Source organism: Hibiscus syriacus, unplaced genomic scaffold (assembly GCF_006381635.1).
Source record: "Hibiscus syriacus cultivar Baekdansim isolate YM2019G1 unplaced genomic scaffold, ASM638163v2 tig00003126_pilon, whole genome shotgun sequence".
NCBI lineage: Eukaryota > Viridiplantae > Streptophyta > Magnoliopsida > Malvales > Malvaceae > Hibiscus > Hibiscus syriacus.
This window is the reverse complement of record NW_024061963.1, coordinates 639175-661063: the sequence shown is the minus strand read 5'-3', so window position 1 is coordinate 661063 and position 21889 is coordinate 639175.

Sequence of the window (21889 nt, the reverse complement as noted above, 5' to 3'; positions counted from 1 at the left end):
GGGGTGTTATATTTCTCCCCTCCTTAAAAAGAATTTTGTCCTCGAAATTCATTCATGTCACATAATTGCAGAAATAAAACTTTCATCAGTTCTCTCATATCTTTAAGTAGCTTTTTCAAAAGTATGGATCCTCCACTAATCCTTAACCAGCTGAGCATACATTCTTATCATAACTTTTCTTTATTTCAATAAAAGAATCCGAACGAAAATTTCCTTGAGTAATCATTTCATTCTTTGTCACGAGAATAGGCTCACAGAGCAGTAGCATATCCCAATTTCATTTCCGCAGTCAAGTCATAATTTTTCAGATAAATAACTCTACATGGATCGTGAGGTACTTCACAACGTTTAAACAAATGTTACTGTATTCCTTTTTGTACAAGTATAGCCCTGGAGTTCTGGCTTAGAGAGGTACGATTGCAGTCTAGGGGCATGTACTGATCAGACATATTTTGACATTCGACCGGCCGGTCTATCTTGAAAAATTTTGACTCAAACCATAGCTCTGACACCACTAAATGTAACCCCATCAGATCGATGCAGGTAACCCGATCCGATCTGGAGTGTCACTTTAGGGCCACCGGAGCGACCCATTGTAAAAATAGCGGAAAATTTAAAACTTTTCTTAAAACATGTAACGTATAAAATCATTTATTAGTATTCAGAAATAAAATAGATTTTTAGACTCGTATATAAAACAAAATACAATTACATGCACCCTAATCACATGTATCATACTCTGAAAACAACGCCGGAAGAACTCCCTTACTGATGTCGATAGCTGCATTGGTATAATTCTTTTAACCTGCAACGTTGAGTAATAGAGTGAGCTTCGGAAAGCTCAGTAATACAGAACTACCAAATGATGCTATATGACATGCAGATAAATGGAAAGCCATAATTTCCTTATTGAATCATGCGTATACCAGTGGGCGGAATAATATGGGGTTCCCTTAGAAGTTCATCGAGTAGAAGCCATGAATCTCAGTTCATAAGAAACCTTTCATACTATCACGTTTTCATGAGGTCGAATATGATGCCTAGTGTATTCCATCAGTACGATAAAACCATAATAGGTACACTAATCAAATGATAGTTCAGTAAAATCCCATAAACCATAATGTAGTGGAGCTTTTTAAACTCGTATTTTAAAACCATCTTACAAAGAGTTAACCTAAGGGAACATCTTAGGGCCTGAGAGCCTACCCAAGATAGATTTCGGGGTCGTTGGGCCTACCTAAGAACATATCTTAGGGCCGCAGCCTACCCGAGAATGATCTCAGGGCCGCAAAGCCTACCTAAGAGTCACATTAGGTCTATAAAAATTTTTCCAGCTTGATCAGAGTTGTACTTTACAAATCTGTATCTTCAAGATACAGTTTATACAATGATACAAATCCATAAGCCATTACCATTAAGTTGGTGCATCCATAAAACAGTAACCATAGATTTCAGTGTACCACATGTTAAAACAATAAAACAATTTTTCAAAATATAAGGAACACACTAGAGAATCCAATTATTTTTCAGATTCATTTTGTAGTTATCAATATGGATAACATGAACTTGTGCAATTTGATCGGATTCCAATAATAAGATCTTATTGAAGAGAATCGATTTATAACCGATCGAATCAGACATTTCAGATTGATACTTTTAGAATTCCACTAAGTTTCTACATGCATTAGGAAAACGTTCAGGAACCTTTATACAGAATAATTCTAAATTCAGATTTACTACGAGTGATTCCATTACCCAAACAATCAGGGGTATTCAGGAATATACTTTGAATTCATAGGATTTCAGCCCAATTGAACCAAATGAGGTATTCATAATATTTTCCTTCTGCGTTACTTGCGTTTTCCAACATGACTGAAGTGATTTTAGATGAAAATATAGAATCGAAGATTCAAGTCATTTACAATCTATGACTATCGATCATATTATCAAACAACTCGATTTACACAACTCCCAAACTGATGCATGTCAACAAGTCAATTCATTATCCTTCCAGTGTATTCACTCTTTAATACCATAATGCAGATCCATAGATCATCCTCATAATCATCATTGAATAAATCTTCCAACGGTCTTTATTTCATTTCCACGTTTCAACAATATCAGGAAATACGGACGTACTTGATCCATGTCTCATAACCCATAAGGACAATTCATCATGTAAGTTCAACAGTGTTTCCAAACTCATCCAATCACATATTTTAATCCTTAGTCATTGATGTTACTTAGTTCATTTAGTAAGCAAGTCTATCCCGATTACTTTAAAGTTTTCCAGAATAATTCAGACGTTTCTGAATTTCAAATACACGTTGTACTTCATTTCAGTTCAATTTATTCATATAATAAAGTTATTCTGGTATTCGTGGTTGATTTGACTCACGAATACCCACTTATTAGTACTGTATGCGCTCTAGAGTTGAGTTGAGCCAAGTACTTCCATAATTATCATCGATCCAAATTTGAGAAGATGAACAAACATTCAAGTGGTACTTATAACATTCAAGTAATGATATAGCACTAACATTGGTTGATCACTTAAGTTGTGTTCCATAACTTTTATGAGCAGTACAACATCCATGTTTATTTGGATTCCTTAATTAATCCAAGACATTTACTTATTCTAGGCCAATAGGGTATTTTGGTCATTTTGGTGCTCAACGTTTTTCTATTCATTTCAAAGCTTGAGTATATCCATTCATTCCTGAGCTTGGTGACATTCTTGAGTCATTTCCATTCCAGGGGTATTTTGGTCATTTTATAAATCTAGAATATTTCAATCATTTCCTTCCGTTCGGTCTTATTATTTAATTCAAACTTATCATTTATTCTAGTGCTTTTAAACAATTCTGATAAAAGAGCACCCTCCAATAAATTGTTCTTTAGGTATTTACCATAACTTGGATATTTTCGGGTCAAGTGTCTTCTCAGATTTTACAAATGGAATATTAGAAATTTTCCTGAACTAAGTCAGGATCTTAACAATCAAATACAAGCTTAATCGAGTTAAGTACGAATCCTCAAAGTATTTTCTCATTCAGGGTTAACTCAAACTATTTTACCTCTCAAGGGCATTTCTGTAATTTCTTAACTAGATAATTTCATTATTAGCTCTTAAAGAAAATAATTATAATTTAGAGATCCTATGATCAATTGCTTTCTCCAACATTCTCTTATCTTGAAATCATTCCTTAATAGAATTCTAATATCTTGCACAAACCCTCTTGGGGTTAAAAACTGGTTATTTGTATTTCGTAAGCAAAATATAACATTTCTTAAGCACATATGTAGTTTTATCATATCAATATATATCATTTCAGAGTTATTAATCAACTTCCAGGGACAAGTCTTGACATCTTACAACTTAAGGGTATTTTCGTAATTTTACCCTACCAGAGTATTATCATAATTTCCCATCCAAGTAACTTTAACATTTAGCCTTTGATGAAATAAACTATAAGTTACAAATCCATGTTGATTTCTTTATCACTAAGCACATAACTTGTAATTTAATTCTAACAATCCCTCAATTTCTTATAAAAATCATCTAAACCATAATTAATTACTGAACCCTTTTATCGTATTCAGATTGAGAGTAGAAACTAATTAACTACACAAAAGAGACCAACATTATCTTAATCATGCATTTACCAATATTCATATGTTCCATAAAGCATAAAGAGGTAGTAAAGTATTACCTCGATTTCTGTGTAATACTGATCGACCATAAAAATTCCATTCGAATGCCTTTGATCTTCAATTCAACTTCCAATAATTCCTCAGGTACATATCAATATAAATTATATAAAAAACGGAGCTTAATTACGATAAGCGGATCGAATCGGGTGATAAATTAGTGAAAAATAGCATACCGGGTTCAATTTGGTGAAACAGACTTCGGATTAGGATTCAGGACGTCGAAAGCATAAAATATGACTTTTCAAAAATTTTGAATTTTCGGTCAAAATCAAAGTAAACGGGTTTGACAGGCAATTTTGAGGCCTTCGGGTCTGAATTTTGAAAAACGGACTGCAGAATCGGATTTGTAACGTCGAAAAATGTCAGGAAAGGTATACACGGTCAAAGTCAAAGGTCGTTTAATGCCCGGTCAAAGCCGGTCAAAGTTTTGGTTAACAGTGGTCAACGTCGGTTAACGGTCAACGGGCAGGGTCAACGATCCGGTCGGGTCAACGGGTCGGGTCAACAAGTCGAGTCGGGTTGTGACCGGTCAAAACGGTTCCAAAACCGATCAAACCAGTCACTTTTTCCTTCCTCACGCGCAGTGCCGGCGCGTGGGGGCACGTGAACAGTGCTAAATTCCTAGAAAAATTTCTAAAAATTATTTTGAGCGATTTCGAGATGCTTACAAAGCTCGGTTCAAAATTTTGAACGGCGGAGAGCTTGAGTTCAACAAATCGGAAACTTTGACCGCTTCACCTCCTCACGCGCCACCGTCGACGGAGACCAAGGATGACACCGACAGACTCAGAACGATGCAAGGAACACGATGGTGCGGGAGGTGTCATAAACGGATGCACGGATCATCGTGAATCGACAAAAAACCAATTGAAATTGAGTTATTACCGATGATACTTCTAACTGAAATTAACGATGAATGACGACGATTCACGAAAAAAACTTTGAGGGGTTTTGTTCCTCGCTCGACAACGAACACGATGGTGGTTTCAGCTCGTCGATCGGAGGTCGAACGGCGAGTAGATCGGAGTTGAAAGAGGGGTTGACGGGAGAGGGAAAACTGGAAAAATTTCCAGAAACATACGGGAAATTGGGGGTTTATATCATCTTATAATTAAAAATGGTTAAACCAAGAGTTTAGCCATTGAACTTCCTGCACTTCATAAAATGGTCTGTCAACTTTAAAATTTTGCAATTTAACCCACTGTTTCTTTCAAAATACCAAATTAAATCCACCACTTTATAATTTCTTAATTTTAGCCCCTAAATTGGGGTGTTACAATTCTCCCCTCCTTAAAAAGAATTTCGTCCTCGAAATTCATTCATGTCACATAATTGCAAAAATAAAACTTTCATCAGTTCTCTCATATCTTTAATTAGCTTTTACAAAAGTACAGATCCTCCACTAATCCTTAACCAGCCGAGCATATATTCTTATCATAACTTTTCCTCATTTCAATAAAAGAATCCGAACAAAAAGTTTCCTTGAGTAATCATTTCAGTCTTTATCACGAGAATAGGCTCATAGAGCAGTAACATATCCTAATTTTATTTCCGGAGTCAAGTCATAATTTTTCAGATAAATAACTCTCACATGGATCGTGAGGTACTTCACAGCGTTTAAACAGATATTACTGGTATTCCTTTTTGTACAAGTATAGCCTTAACAGACAGAAACATTGGTTTACTCGCTACAGATAGGGACTCAGCCTTGGTGTTCCGGCTCAGAGAGGTACGATTGCAGTCTAGGGGCATGTACTGATCAGACATATTTTGACACTCGACCGGTCGGTCTATCTTGAAAAATTTTGACTCAAACCATAGCTCTGATACCACTAAATGTAACCCCCTCAGATCGATACTGGTAACCCGATCCGATCTGGAGTGTCACATTAGGGCCACCGGAGCGACCCACTGTAAAAATAGCGCAAAATTTAAAACTTTTCTTAAAACATGTAACGTATAAAATCATTTATTAGTATTCAGAAATAAAGCAGATTTTCAGACTCGTATATAAAACAAAATACAATTACATGCCCCCTAATCACATGTATCATACTCTGAAAACAACTCCGGAAGAACTCCCTTACTGATGTCGATAGCTACACTGGTACAATTCTTTTAACCTGCAATGTTGAGTAATAGAGTGAGCTTCGGAAAGCTCAGTAATACATAACTACCAGATGATGCTATATGACATGTAGATAAATGGGAAGCCATAATTTCCTTATTGAATCATACGTATACCAGTGGGCGGAATAATCTGGGGTTCCTTTAGAAGTTCATCGAGTAGAAGCCAAGAATCTAAGTTCATAAGAAACCTTTCATACTATCACATTTTCATGAGGTCGAATAGGATGCCTAGTGTGTTCCATCAGTACGATAAAACCATAATAGGTACACTAATCAAATGATAGTTCAGTAAAATCCCATAAACCATAATGTAGTGGAGCTTTTTAAACTCGTATTTTAAAACCATCTTACAAAGAGTTAACCTAAGGGAATATCTTAGGGCATGAGAGCCTACCCAAGATAGATTTTGGGGCCGTGGGGCCTACCTAAGAACACATCTTAGGGCCGCAAGTCCTACCCGAGAATGATCTCAGGGCCGTAGAGCCTACCTAAGAGTCACATTAGGTCCATAAAATTTTTTCCAGCTTGATCAGAGCTGTACTTTACAAATCAGTATCTCCATGATACAGTTTATACAATGATACAAATCCATAAGCCATCACCGTTAAGTCGATGCATCCATAAAACAGTAACCATAGATTTCAGTGTACCACATGTTAAAACAATAAAACAATTTTTCAAAATATAAGGAACACACTAGAGAATCCAATTATTTTTCAGATGCATTTTGTAGTTATCAACATGGATAACATGAACTTGTGCAATTGATCGTATTCCAATAATAAGATCTTATTGAAGAGAATCGATTTCTAACCGATCTAATCAGACATTTCAGATTGATACTTTTAGAATTCCACTAAGTTTCTATATGCATCAAGAAAACGTTCAGGAACCTTTATACAGAATAATTCTAAATTCAGATTTACTGCGAGTGATTTCATTATCCAAACAATCAGGGGTATTCAGGAATATACTTTGAATTCATAGTATTTCAGCCCAATTGAACCAAATGTGGTATTCATAATATTTTCCTTCTGCGTTACTTGCATTTTCCAACATGACCGAAGTGATTTTAGATGAAAATATAGAATCGAAGATTCAAGTCATTTACAATCTACGACTATCGATCATATTATCAAACAACTCGATTTACACAACTCCCAAACTGATGCATGTCAACAACTCAATTCATTATCCTTCCAGTGTATTCACTCTTTAATACCATAATGCAGATCCATAGATCATCCTCATAATCATACTGAATAAATCTTCCAACGGTCTTTATTTCATTTCCACATTTCAACAATATCAGGAAATACAGACGTACTTGATCCATGGCTCATAACCCATAAGGACAATTCATCATGTAAGTTGAACAGTGTTTCCAAACTCATCCAATCACCTATTTTAATCCTCAGTCATTGATGTTACTTAGTTCGTTTAGTAAGCAAGTCTATCCCGATTACTTTAAAGTTTTCCAAAATAATTCAGATGTTTCTGAATTTCAAATACACGTTGTACTTCATTTCTGTTCAATTTATTCATATAATAAAGTCATTCTGGTATTCGTGGTTGATTTGACTAACGAATACCCACTTATTAGTACTGTATGCGCTCTAGAGTTGAGCTGATTCCTTAAGGACATTCTCTTATCTTGAAATGATTCCTTAATAGAATTCTAATATCTTGCACAAACCCTCTAGGGGTTAAAAACTGGTTATCCGTATTTCGTAAGCAAAATCTAACATTTCTTAAGCAAATATGTAGTTTTATCATATCAATATATCCTTTCAGAGTTATTAATCAACTTCCAGGGACAATTCTTGACATCTTACAACTTAAGGGTATTTTCGTAATTTTACCCTACCAGAGTATTGTCATAATTTCCCATCCAAGTAACTTTAACATTTAACCTTTGATGAAATAAACTATAAGTTACAAATCCATGTTGATTTCTTTATCACTAAGCACAGAACTTGTAATTTAATTCTAACAATCCCTCAATTTCTTATAAAAATCATCTGAACCATAATCAATTACTGAACCCTTTTACCGTATTCAGATTGAGTGTAGAAACTAATTAACTACACAAAAGACACCAACATTATCTTAATCATGCATTTACCAATATTCATATGTTCCATAAAGCATAAAGAGATAGTAAAGTATCGACCATAAAAATTCCATTCGAACGCCTTTGATCTTCAATTCAACTTTCAATAATTCCTCAGATACATATTAACATAAATTATATAAAAAAACGGAGCTTAATTACGATAAACGGATCGAATCGGGTGTTAAATCAGTGAAAAACAACATACCGGGTTCGAATTTGGCGAAACGGACTTCAGATTCGGATTCAAGACGTCGAAAGCATAAAATATGACTTTTCGAAAATTTTGAATTTTCGATCAAAATCAAAGTAAACGGGTTTGACAGGAAATTTCGAGGCCTTCGGGTCTGAATTTTGAAAAACGGACTGCATAATCGGATTTGGAACGTCGAAAAATGTCAGGATAGGTATACACGGTCAAAGTCAAAGGTCGTTTAATGCCCGGTCAAAGCCGGTCAAAGTTTTGGTTAACAGTGGTCAACGCTGGTTAACGGTCAACGGGTCGGGTCAATAGATCGGGTCGGGTTAACAGGTCGAGTCGGGTCAACAGGTCGAGGCGGGTTGTGACCGATCAAAACAGTTCCAAAACCGATCAAACCGGTCACTTTTTCCTTCCTCACGCGCAATGCCGGTACGTGGGGGTGCGTGAACTGTGCTAAATTCCCGGAAAATTTCTAAAAATTATTTTGAGCGATTTCGAGATGCTTACAAAGCTCTGTTCACAATTTTGAAGGGCAAAGAGCTCGAGTTCAACAAATCGGAAACTTTGACCGCTTCACCTCCTCACGCGTCACCGTCGACGGAGACTAAGGATGACACCAACAGACTCAGAACGATGCAAGGAACACGATGGTGCGGGAGGTGTCATAAACGGATGCTCGGATCGTTGTGACTCAACAAATAACCAATTGAAATTGAGTTATTACCGATGATAATTCTGACTGAAATTAACGACGAACGGTGACGATTCACAACAAAAGCCTAGAGGGGTTTTGTTCCTCGCTCGACAATGAACACGGTGGTGGTTTCGGCTCGTCGATCGGAGGTCGAACGGCGAGTAGATAGGAGTTGAAAGAGGGGTTGACGGGAGAGGGAAAACTGGAAAAAGTTCCAGAAACATACGGGAAATTGGGGGTTTATATCATCTCATAATTAAAAATGGTTAAACCAAGAGTTTAGCCATTAAACTTCCTGCACTTCATAAAACGGTCTGTTAACTTTAAAATTTTGCAATTTAACCCACTATTTCTTTCAAAATACCAAATTAAATCCACCACTTTATAATTTCTTAATTTTAGCCCCTAAATTAGGGTGTTACAATTCTCCCCTCCTTAAAAAGAATTTCGTCATCGAAATTCATTCATGTCACATAATTGCATAAACAAAACTTTCATCAGTTCTCTCATATCTTTAAGTAGCTTTTACAAAAGTACAGATCCTCCACTAATCCTTAACCAGCCGAGCATACATTCTTATCATAACTTTTCCTCATTTCAATAAAAGAATCCGAACAAAAAGTTTCCTTGAGTAATCATTTCAGTCTTTGTCACGAGAATAGGCTCATAGAGCAGTAGCATATCCCAATTTCATTTCCGAAGTCAAGTCAGAATTTTTCAGATAAATAACTCTCACATGGATCTTGAGGTACTTCACAGCGTTTAAACAGATGTTACTGGAATTCCTTTTTGTACAAGTATAGCCTTAACAGATAGAAACATTGGTTTACTCGCTACAGATAGGGACTCAGCCCTGGAGTTCCGGCTCAGAGAGGTACGATTGCAGTCTAGGGGCATGTACTGATCAGACATATTTTGACATTCGACCGGCCGGTCTATCTTGAAAAATTTTGACTCAAACCATAGCTCTGATACCACTAAATGTAACCCCCTCAGATCGATACGGGTAACCCGATCCGATCTGGAGTGTCACATTAGGACCACCGGAGCGACCCACTGTAAAAATAGCGGAAAATTTAAAACTTTTCTTAAAACATGTAACGTATAAAATCATTTATTAGTATTCAGAAATAAAACAGATTTTCAGACTCGTATATAAAACAAAATACAATTACATGCCCCCTAATCACATGTATCATACTCTGAAAATAACTCCGGAAGAACTCCCTTACTGATGTCAATAGCTGCACTGCTACAATTCTTTTAACCTGCAATGTTGAGTAATAGAGTGAGCTTCGAAAAGCTCAGTACATTTTATACAATGATACAAATCCATAAGGCATCACCGTTAAGTCGGTGCATCCATAAAACAGTAACCATAGATTTCAGTGTACCACATGTTAAAACAATAAAACAATTTTTCAAATTATAAGGAACACACTAGAGAATCCAATTATTTTTCAGATGCATTTTGTAATTATCAATATGGATAACATGAACTTGTGCAATTGATCGAATTCCAATAATAAGATCTTATTGAAGAGAATCGATTTCTAACCGATCTAATCAGACATTTCAGATTGATACTTTTAGAATTCCACTAAGTTTATATATGCATCAGGAAAACGTTCAGGAACCTTTATACAGAATAATTCTAAATTTAGATTTACTGTGAGTGATTTCATTACCCAAACAATCAGGGGTATTCAAGAATATACTTTGAATTCATAGTATTTCAGCTCAATTGAACCAAATGAGGTATTTATAATATTTTCCTTCTACGTTACTTGCGTTTTCCAACATGACCGAAGTGATTTTAGATGAAAATATAGAATCAAAGATTCAAGTCATTTACAATCTACTATTACCGATCATATTATCAAACAACTCGATTTACACAACTCCCAAACTGATACATGTCAACAAGTCAATTCATTATCCTTCCAGTGTATTCACTCTTTAATACCATAATGCTGATCCATAGATCATCCTCATAATCATCACTCAATAAATCTTCCAACGGTCTTTATTTTATTTCCACGTTTCAACAATATCAAGAAATACGGACGTACTTGATCCATGGCTCATAACCCATAAGGACAATTCATCATGTAAGTTGAACAGTGTTTCCAAACTCATCCAATCACCTATTTTAATCCTCTGTTCAATTTATTCATATAATAAAGTAATTCTGGTATTCGTGGTTGATTTGACTCACGAATACCCACTTATTAGTACTGTATGTGCTCTAGAGTTGAGCTGAGCCAAGTACTTCCATAATTATCATCGATCGAAATATGAGAAGATGAAAAAACATTCAAGTGGTACTTATATCATTCAGGTAATGATATAAAACTAACGTTGGTTGATCACTTAAGCTACGTTCCATAACTTTTAAGAGCAGTACAACATCCATGTTTATTTGGATTCCTTAATTAATCCAAGACATTTACTTATTCTAGGCCAATAGGGTATTTTGGTCATTTTGGTGCTCAACATTTTTCTATTCATTTCAAAGCTTGAGTATATCCATTCATTCCTGAGCTTGGTGACATTCTTGAGTCATTTCCATTCCAGGGGTATTTTTGATATTTTACAAATCTAGAATATTTCAATCATTTCCTTTCGTTCGGTCTTATTATTTAATTCAAACTTATCATTTATTCCAGTCCTTTCGAACAATTCTGATAAAAGAGCACCCTCCAATAAATTATTATTTAGGTATTTACTCATAACTCGGATATTTTCGGGTCAAGTGTCTTCTCAGATTTTACAAACGGAATATCAGAAATTTTCCTAAACTAAGTCAGGATCTTAACAATCAAATATATACTTAATCGAGTTAAGTATGAATCCTTAAAGTATTTTCTCATTTAGGGTTAACTCAGACTATTTTATCTCTCAAGGGCATTTTTGTAATTTCTTAACCAGATAATTTCATTATTAGCTCTTAACGAAAATAATTATAATTTAGAGATCCTATGATCAATTGCTTTCCCGAACATTCTCTTATCTTGAAATGATTCCTTAATAGAATTCTAATATCTTGCACAAACCCTCTAGGGGTTAAAAACCGGTTATCCGTATTTCGTAAGCAAAATCTAACATTTCTTAAGCACATATGTAGTTTTATCATATCAATATATCCTTTCAGAGCTATTAATCAACTTCCAGGGATAATTCTTGACATTTTACAACTTAAGGGTATTTTCGTAATTTTACCCTACCAGAGTATTATCATAATTTCCCATCCAAGTAACTTTAACATTTAACCTTTGATAAAATAAACAATAAGTTACAAATCCATGTTGATTTCTTTATCACTAAGCACAGAACTTGTAATTTAATTCTAACAATACCTCAATTTCTTATAAAAATCATCTGAACCATAATCAATTACTCAACCCTTTTACCGTATTCAGATTGAGTGTAGAAACTAATTAACTACACAAAAGAGACCAACATTATCTTAATCATGCATTTACCAATATTCATATGTTCCATAAAGCATAAAGAGGTAGTAAAATATTACCTTGATTTACGTGCAATACTGATCGACCATAAAAATTCCATTCGAACGCCTTTGATCTTCAATTCAACTTCCAATAATTCCTCAGATACATATCAACATAAATTATATAAAAAATGGAGCTTAATTACGATAAACGGATCGAATCGGGTGATAAATCAGTGAAAAATAGCTTACCGGGTTTGAATTGGGCGAAACGGAATTCGGATTCGGATTCAGGACATCGAAAGCATAAAATATGACTTTTTAAAAATTTGGAATTTTCGGTCAAAATAAAATTCAACGGGTTTGACCGGAAATTTCGACGCCTTCGGGTCTGAATTTTGAAAAACGGACTGCAGAATCGGATTTGGAACGTCGAAAAATGTCAGGATAGGTATACCCGGACAAAGTCAAAGGTCTTTTAATGGTCGGTCAAAGTCGGTCAAAGTTTTGGTCAATAGTGGTCAACTTCGGTCAACGGGTCGGGTCAACAGGCCGAGTCGGGTTGTGACCGGTCAAAACAGTTCCAAAACCGGTCAAACCGGTCATTTTTCCTTCCTCACGCGCAGTGCCGGCGTGTGGGGGTACGTGAACAGTGCTAAATTCCCGGGAAAATTTCTAAAAATTATTTTGAGCGATTTCGAGATACTTACAAAGCTCGGTTCATAATTTTGAATGGCGGAGAGCTCGATTTCAACAAATCTGAAACTTTGACCGCTTCACCTCCTCACGCGCCGCCATCGACGGAGACCAAGGATGACACAGGCAGACTCGGAACGATGCAAGGAACACAATGGTGCGGGAGGTGTCGTAAACGGATGCTCGGATCGTCGTGAATCGACGAAAAACCAATTGAAATTGAGTTATTACCGACGATACTGCCGACTGAAATTAATGACGAACGGCGATGATTCACGACAAAAGCTTTGAGGGGTTTTGTTCTTCGCTCGACAACAAACATGATGGTGGTTTCGGCTTGTCGATCGGAGGTCGGACGGCGAGTAGATCGGAGTTGAAAGAGGGGTTGACGGGAGAGGGAAAACTGGAAAAATTTCCAGAAACATACGGGAAATTGGGGGTTTATATCATCTCATAATTAAAAATGGTTAAACCAAGAGTTTAACCATTGAACTTCCTGCACTTCATAAAACGGTCTGCCAACTTTAAAATTTTGCAATTTAACCCACTGTTTCTTTCAAAATACCAAATTAAATCCACCACTTTATAATTTCTTAATTTTAGTCCCTAAATTGGGGTATTACAATTCTCCCCTCCTTAAAAAGAATTTCGTCCTCGAAATTCATTCATGTCACATAATTGCAGAAATAAAACTTTCATCAGTTCTCTCATATCTTTAAGTAGCTTTTACAAAAGTACGGATCCTCCACTAATCCTTAACCAGCTGAGCATACATTCTTATCATAACTTTTCCTCATTTCAATAAAAGAATCCGAACGAAAATTTCCTTGAGTAATCATTTCTGTCTTTGTCACGAGAATAGGCTCATAGAGCAGTAGCATATCCCAATTTCATTTCCGGAGTCAAGTCAGAATTTTTCAGATAAATAACTCTACATGAATCGTGAGGTACTTCACAGCGTTTAAACAGATGTTACTAGTATTTCTTTTTGTACAAGTATAGCCCTAACAGATAGAAACTTTGGTTTACTCGCTACAGATAGGGACTCAGCCCTGGAGTTCCGGCTCAGAGAGGTACGATTGCAGTCTAGGGGCATGTACTGATCAGACATATTTTGACATTCGATCGGCTGGTCTAGCTTGAAAAAATTTGACTCAAACCATAGTTCTGATACCACTAAATGTAACCCCCTCAGATAGATGCGGGTAACCCGATCCGATCTGGAGTGTCACATTAGGGCCACCGGAGCGACCTACTGTAAAAATAGCGAAAAATTAAAAACTTTTCTTAAAACATGTAACGTATAAAATCATTTATTAGTATTCAGAAATAAAATAGATTTTCAGACTCGTATAAAAAACAAAATACAATTACATGCCCCCTAATCACATGTACCATACTCTGAAAACAACGCCGAAAGAACTCCCTTACTGATGTCAATAGCTGCACTGATACAATTCTTTTAACCTGCAATGTTGAGTAATAGAGTGAGCTTCGGAAAGCTCAGTAATACATAACTACCAGATGATGCTATATGACATGCAGATAAATGGGAAGCCATAATTTCCTTATTGAATCATACATATACCAGTGGGCGGAATAATCTGGGGTTCCCTTAGAAGTTCATCGAGTAGAAGCCATGAATCTCAGTTTATAAGAAACCTTTCATACTATCACGTTTTCATGAGGTCGAATAGGATGCCTAGTGTGTTCCATCAGTACGATAAAACCATAATAGGTATAATAATCAAATGATAGTTCAGTAAAATCCCATAAACCATAATGTAGTGGAGCTTTTTAAACTCATATTTTAAAACCATCTTACAAAGAGTTAACCAAAGGGAACATCTTAGGGTCTGAGAGCCTACCCAAGATAGATTTCAGGGCCGTAGGGCCTACCTAAGAACATATCTTAGGGTCGCAGGGCCTACCCGAGAATGATCTCAGGGCCATAGAGCCTACCTAAGAGTCACATTAGGTCAATAAAAATTTTTCCAGCTTGATCAGAGCTGTACTTTACAAATCTGTATCTCCAAGATACAGTTTATACAATACAAATCCATAAGCCATCACCGTTAAGTCGGTGCATCCATAAAACAGTAACCATAGATTTCAGTGTACCACATGTTAAAACAATAAAACAATTTTTCAAAATATAAGGAACACACTAGAGAATCCAATTATTTTTTAGATGCATTTTGTAGTTATCAATATGGATAACATGAACTTGTGCAATTTGATCGGATTCCAATAATAAGAACTTATTGAAGAGAATCGATTTCTAACCGATCTAATTAGACATTTCAGATTGATACTTTTAGAATTCCACTAAGTTTCTATATGCATCAGGAAAATGTTCAGGAACCTTTATACAGAATAATTCTAAATTCAGATTTACTGCGAGTGATTTCATTATCCAAAAAATTAGGGGTATTCAGGAATATACTTTGAATTCATAGTATTTCAGCCCAATTGAACCAAATGAGGTATTCATAATATTTTCCTTCTGTGTTACTTGCGTTTTTCAACATGACCGAAGTGATTTTAGATGAAAATATAGAATTGAAGATTCAAGTCATTTACAATCTACGACTATCGATCATATTATCAAACAACTCGATTTACACAACTCCCAAACTGATGCATGTCAACAAGTCAATTGATTATCCTTCCAGTGTATTCACTCTTTAATACCATAATGCAGATCCATAGTTCATCCTCATAATCATCACTGAATAAATCTTCCAACGGTCTTTATTTCATTTCCAAGTGGGTATTCATCATGTAAGTTGAACAGTGTTTCCAAACTCATCCAATCACCTATTTTAATCCTCAGTCATTGATGTTACTTAGTTCGTTTAGTAAGCAAGTCTATCCCGATTACTTTAAAGTTTTCCAGAATAATTCAGACGTTTCTGAATTTCAAATACACGTTGTACTTCATTTCAGTTCAATTTATTAATATAATAAAGTCATTCTGGTATTTGTGGTTGATTTGACTCACGAATACCCACTTATTAGTACTGTATGCGCTCTAGAGTTGAGCTGAGCCAAGTACTTCCATAATTATCATCGATCCAAATTTGAGAAGATGAACAAACATTCAAGTGGTACTTATATCATTCAGGTAATGATATAGCACTAACGTTGGTTGATCACTTAAGTTGCGTTCCATAACTTTTAAGAGCAGTACAACATCCATGTTTACTTGGATTCCTTAATTAATCCAAGACATTTACTTATTCTAGGCCAATAGGGTATTTTGGTCATTTTGGTGCTTAACGTTTTTCTATTCATTTCAAAGCTTGAGTATATCCATTCATTCCTGAGCTTGGTGACATTCTTGAGTCATTTCCATTCTAGGGGTATTTTGGTCATTTTACAAATCTAGAATATTTCAATCATTTCCTTCCGTTCGGTCTTATTATTTAATTCAAACTTATCATTTATTCCAGTCCTTTTGAATAATTCTGATAAAAGAGCACCCTCAAATAAATTGTTCTTTAGGTATTTACTCATAACTCGTATATTTTCGGGTCAAGTGTCTTCTCAGATTTTACAAACGGAATATCAAAAATTTTCCTGAACTAAGTCAGGATCTTAACAATCAAATACGTACTTAATCGAGTTAAGTATGAATCCTTAAAGTATTTTCTCATTCAGGGTTAACTCAGATTTTTTTATCTCTCAATGGCATTTCCATAATTTCTTAACCAGATAATTTCATTATTAGCTCTTAACGAAAATAATTATAATTTAGAGATCCTATGATCAATTGCTTTCCCGAACATTCTCTTATCTTGAAATGATTCCTTAATAGACTAATATCTTGCACAAACCCTCTAGGGGTTAAAAATCGGTTATCCGTATTTCGTAAGCAAAATCTAACATTTCTTAAGCACATATGTAGTTTTATCATATCAATATATCCTTTCAGAGTTATTAATCAACTTCCAGGGACAATTCTTGACATCTTACAATTTAAGGGTATTTTCGTAATTTTACCCTACCAGAGTATTATCATAATTTCCCATCCAAGTAACTTTAATATTTAACCTTTGATGAAATAAACTATAAGTTACAAATCCATGTTGATTTCTCTATCACTAAGCACATAACATGTAATTTAATTCTAACAATCCCTTAATTTCTTATAAAAATCATCTGAACCATAATCAATTACTGAACTCTTTTGCCGTATTCAGATTGAGTGTAGAAACTAATTGACTACACAAAAGAGACCAACATTATCTTAATCATGCATTTACCAATATTCACATGTTCCATAAAGCATAAAGAGGTAGTAAAGTATTACCTCGATTTCTGTGCAATACTGATCGACCATAAAAATTCCATTCGAACGCCTTTGATCTTCAATTCAACTTCCAATAATTCCTTAGATACATATCAACATAAATTATATAAAAAAAACGAAGCTTAATTATGATAAACGGGTCGAATCGGGTGATAAATCAGTGAAAAACAGCTTACCGGGTTCGAATTTGGCGAAACGGACTTCGGATTCAGGACGTCGAAAGCATAAAATATGACTTTTCAAAAATTTGGAATTTTCGGTCAAAATCCAGTCAACGGGTTTGACCGGCAATTTCGAGGCCTTCGGGTCTGAATTTCGAAAAACGGACTACAGAATCGGATTTCGAACGTCGAAAAATGTCAGGATAGGTATACTCGGTCAAAGTCAAAGGTCGTTTAATGCCCGGTCAAAGTTTTGGTCAACTGTGGTTAACGTCGGTCAACGGTCAGCGGGTTGGGTCAACAGATTGGGTCGGGTCAACGGGTCGGGTCAACAGGTCGGGTGGGGTGTTGACCGGTCAAACCGGTCACTTTTTCCTTCCCCACGCGCAGTGGCGGCGCGTGAACAGTGCTAAATTCCCGGAAAAATTTCTAAAAATTATTTTGAGCGATTTCGGGATACTTACAAAGCTCGGTTCACAATTTTGAACGACGGAGAGCTCGATTTCAACAAATCGGAAACTTTGACCGCTTTACCTCCTCACGCGCCGCCGTCGACGGAGACCAAGGATGACACCGGTAGACTCGGAATGATGCAAGGAACACGATGGTGCGGGAGGTGTCATAAACGGATGCTCAGATTGTCGTGAATCGACGAAAAACCAATTGAAATTGAGTTATTACCGACGATACTTCCGACTGAAATTAACGACGAATGGCGACGATTCACGACAAAAGCTTTGAGGGGTTTTGTTCCTCGCTCGATAACAAACACGATGGTGGTTTTGGCTTGTCGATCGGAGGTCGGACGGTGAGTAGATCAGAGTTGAAAGAGGGGTTTATGGGAGAGGGAAAACTGGAAATATTTCTAGAAACATACGGGAAATTGGGGGTTTATATCATCTCATAATTAAAAATGGTTAAACCAAGAGTTTAGCCATTGAACTTCCTGCACTTCATAAAACGGTCTGCCAACTTTAAAATTTTGTAATTTAACCCACTGTTTCTTTCAAAATACCAAATTAAATCCACCATTTTATAATTTCTTAATTTTAGCCTCTAAATTGGGGGGTTACAGTAATATTCGTCTGCCAGTTCGAAATCCTCCTCTATTGGTATCGTGCATGAGTACCCCTTAGGCCTTAGCTTTGAACGAGCCGATGACCATGGCAGCATAAGATTTTTTTCTCTTCTTCTTGACATTCTTCAATTTCAGCGATGCTTTCATTCACTTTTCCGGAAGGGACATAGCCATTCGCCCAAAGTGCTAACTTAACCGGAATCATTGCGCTTTCCTCAGGAGTTAAGTGACCGGTATTGTTATTTATATCGATTTTGACAAAACCAGGGCAAACACAGTTGATGCAGAAATTCCACTGTGCTGTTCACTCGGTATATAATGTCATAAATTCGAGAAACTATGGTTTAGTTAATCTGGATTCCTGCTTATATTTTGCCAGTTCAATCCCCATGTTCGCGCCTTTGACAACCGCATACCTGACGGAAAATTTAAAATTATAATTTATTTAAAAAAAACCAAAATTTTATAAAATTGCCCAAAAAATGCACAAAATCTCTTAAAACCCTAATTTTAATTCCTTAACATCGTAGGCTGCCACCAATGTTGTCAATCGGCCGAACACCCAACTTTGCTCGACCGAAAAATTACCTAATGGTCAAAATCTTTATTTTCACGATCGACCGAACACTCAACAATCACGTAAATACAAGATTTTGTGATTGACTGAAGGGGATTCTCCACGCTGCAATCATTGATTTTTCGTTGCTATCATCGCCTGAAGCATGGGCTTTCAACTGATGGAGGTTTAGGCAATCGCAAGCTGTAAGGTTTTTGGTCGATTGGCGTCGTTGGTAGCGACCGACGGTGGGTAAGGGAAGGGTATCAAATTTCGGTCCGAAAATGTGATAACGGCCGTGATATTGTGGTAGCGCCGCCGTTCGAAACATGTTTTCATGAATTTTATGGTGGGTCACGGATTCACACCAATCTCGAAATGTCGCACCCGTAATTTAATGGGAAACGGTCGGTTGCTCCAATAACGGGATGCAACAATTATTATTCCAACCGTGATTCCAAGACAAAAACAAAAATCAACCATCTGCAAAAATAAAAACCGATTTTCAAGTTGAGAGATCGCAGGCAGCGAGGACTCGGTGGTCGGAGTTGATAGTTTGGTTGGTCGTTTTATTCGGCTTCAGGGTTTGGGTAGCCTAAGGAGGTGAAGTTGGGTTTGGTTCTTATGGACCAAGGTTTTTTAGTTTAAGAATGAAGAACACTTTAGGGGTTCTTATTTTTAGGGAGGTGTTCTTGGGTTCTTGGTTTAGGGAAAAAGGAGGATGTGAAGAAACATAAGTTTTGATTCGAAATAGTAAAAGATGGTTGAGGATTTAGTGTTGTTATGAATCAAAGTTGGGATTAGGGAAAGAACATGTTGATGTTCTTGAGAAAGTTATGAGTTTTGATCTTGAAAAGCAAGTTTGGATGGTATTTTGGTGTTTGTGGAAGATCTAACTTGGTCTTTAAGATGAATTTGGGAAGAACATGGGATGAACATTTGGTTAAATTTGGGAGAAAGGGGCCGGTCAGGTAGGGTGTTTTGAGAGGAGGAGATAAAATTTTTTTGAACAAAATGTCTAAAAATTTTAACTTTTATACTAGATGAATTTTTGGGAAAATTGGCTCATTAAAACCCCTACTTCAAGGTTTTTTTGTTTTTTGTTTTGTTATGTGTCTTTTCATTTATTTTATTTTGGTCACTAGATGTTTGTAAATCATTGCATGAATTCTGAATTCAATGCAATTTAGTACCGAATATCATTTTGATTGTTTCTTTTATTTTATTAAATGTATTTTGTTATTAATTCTGAATTTTAGTTTTAAAATCTTTCAATTTAGTCATGTGTTTAATTATAGACTAAAGCCTTTAGGTTTTTAATTTCTTAATTTAGTCACTAAAATCAAACCCTAGACATTTTAATTAAAACTTTATATTTTAGTTATTTTAAAAATAGTTACTAATTGTTAATTAGGGCATTAGCTTAAGGTTGTTTAATTAAATTCATAATTTGATTAAAATAGAATGTTTATTTATTTTATGATATTGAAAAGGATGGCCTTAAGATAACTAGATATTCATTTTTCAATAATTTTTAAATAACCAAATATCCTACCTATGGTCGCCAAAAAAATAAAATAGGTTCATATTAAGAACAAAAGGGTAAAAGTTTGTTCTTACGTTTAAATTGCTAAGGATACATTGCTTGATTAATGTCAATGAATATCTTTATTCTTTTTTAATAATAAATTAACTAATTGGCCAACCCTTAGTTTTCTTTTTAGGGTTCAATAATTGTTTAGTTTTCTAAATTTTTAGTGAATGACAATATTTCATTGTTTCGATTAAAAAATAAGAAATAATTGTCTTAATGCAAATTAAGGGGTTAATTTCCTTTTTAATTGAAAATAGATAAATTAAGGGGTTAGTTCCTTATAATTATAATTATTTTTATTATGTTTTAAGATAATATGTGCAAAATTTTAAAAAAATTCACGGCCGCGACACCCGCAGTGAACGCAATGACATCCGTTATGTCCGTAACCGCTATAAACGCGACACGACCGAAAATGTGACCGCGAACGCTATTTGATACTATGGGTAAGTGATTGAAATTAAGATTTTTCGGGATGTTGAGTTTTTTATAATTTTAAAAAAAATTAGGGTTTTTTAAAAGAAATTTTAATTTTAAGTGTTTTTTCTTAAAATAAGATTTTATATGCCTGATATGTGTCAGATAACATTATTTTTAACCTTAGACACCTAAAAGTTTAACGAAGAAATATTAGACACTTATTCTTAATGAAAAATTCTTTAAGACACCTCAAATTAACTTTAAGTATGATTTGAACACCTATTTTTACATTAAACATGGAAAGTTTAACCAAGCATATCTTTATTAAACTATTAATTGACAATGTAGAAGAAAAAAAAAATAGACGGCTTTTCTATATATATCCTCAGGGGCTGTAATTTGAGGATAATTTACTAATTAGTTGAGGATAATTTACTAATTAGTAATGGATCATTTTCATTAGGCTTTTCTCTGCGCCTTCTGCAGCCAGTCAGATATCGAGTGTCATTTCTATTCGTGTTCCCTTAAATTTTTAATATCGTATTTATATTTATTTATTTATTTTTAAAAGTAATTATATTCGTTCATTTAATATTCACAAACATGCTCGTTTAACATTCAAGAATATATTCGTTTATCGTTCGCTAACATGTTTGTTTAACGTTCATTTATATGTTCACGAACATGTTCATTAAACGCTCACAAACTTATTCGTTTATATATTCAGAAGTTAAACAAAACCACCTAAATAAATCTTATATA